Genomic DNA, 551 nt, shown 5'->3' on the forward strand with positions numbered 1-551 from the left:
TCATGGCCGTATAATTTCTTTTTTTTTCCCCCGCCGCAAACGTTTGTTCACGAAAGTACACGACTGCTACTGTAAGCATGGCATATCAAAACAACAACAATTGGGATTGCATAGACGAAGGAAACAGAGGGGCAGAAGGCAGGGAGGTTAACCAGAAAAGCTTCCGGTTGGCTACCCATATACACTGGGGAATTAGGGAAGGGGAATAGAAAGATAAGAAAGAGAGAAAAAATACAAGTCACTGAATTCACTGAAGCATGCGGACTGCACCACAGTCCAGAGCGTCCGCACAAGCTCGTCGTCCCTCATACTCAAAAGCGCAGGAGTGCCTTCACTGCCTTGCGGACCAACGAGAGATGAGACGGTGTTCTAGTCTAGCACCTGCACGAATGGCCGATCGTCCGTCGTCGCAGTGCGTTGGAAGTACCTGTCTCTCCGGCAAATCGAGGGCAATTGCCCAGCAAGTGGTCGATGTTTTTTTCGGTGCCGCAACTTCGCATGCCGCACAAGCAGTCGTTCCAATCAACGTTGTATATGCCTTGGTTGGGGGG

Source organism: Rhipicephalus sanguineus, chromosome 1 (assembly GCF_013339695.2).
Source record: "Rhipicephalus sanguineus isolate Rsan-2018 chromosome 1, BIME_Rsan_1.4, whole genome shotgun sequence".
Taxonomy (NCBI): domain Eukaryota; kingdom Metazoa; phylum Arthropoda; class Arachnida; order Ixodida; family Ixodidae; genus Rhipicephalus; species Rhipicephalus sanguineus.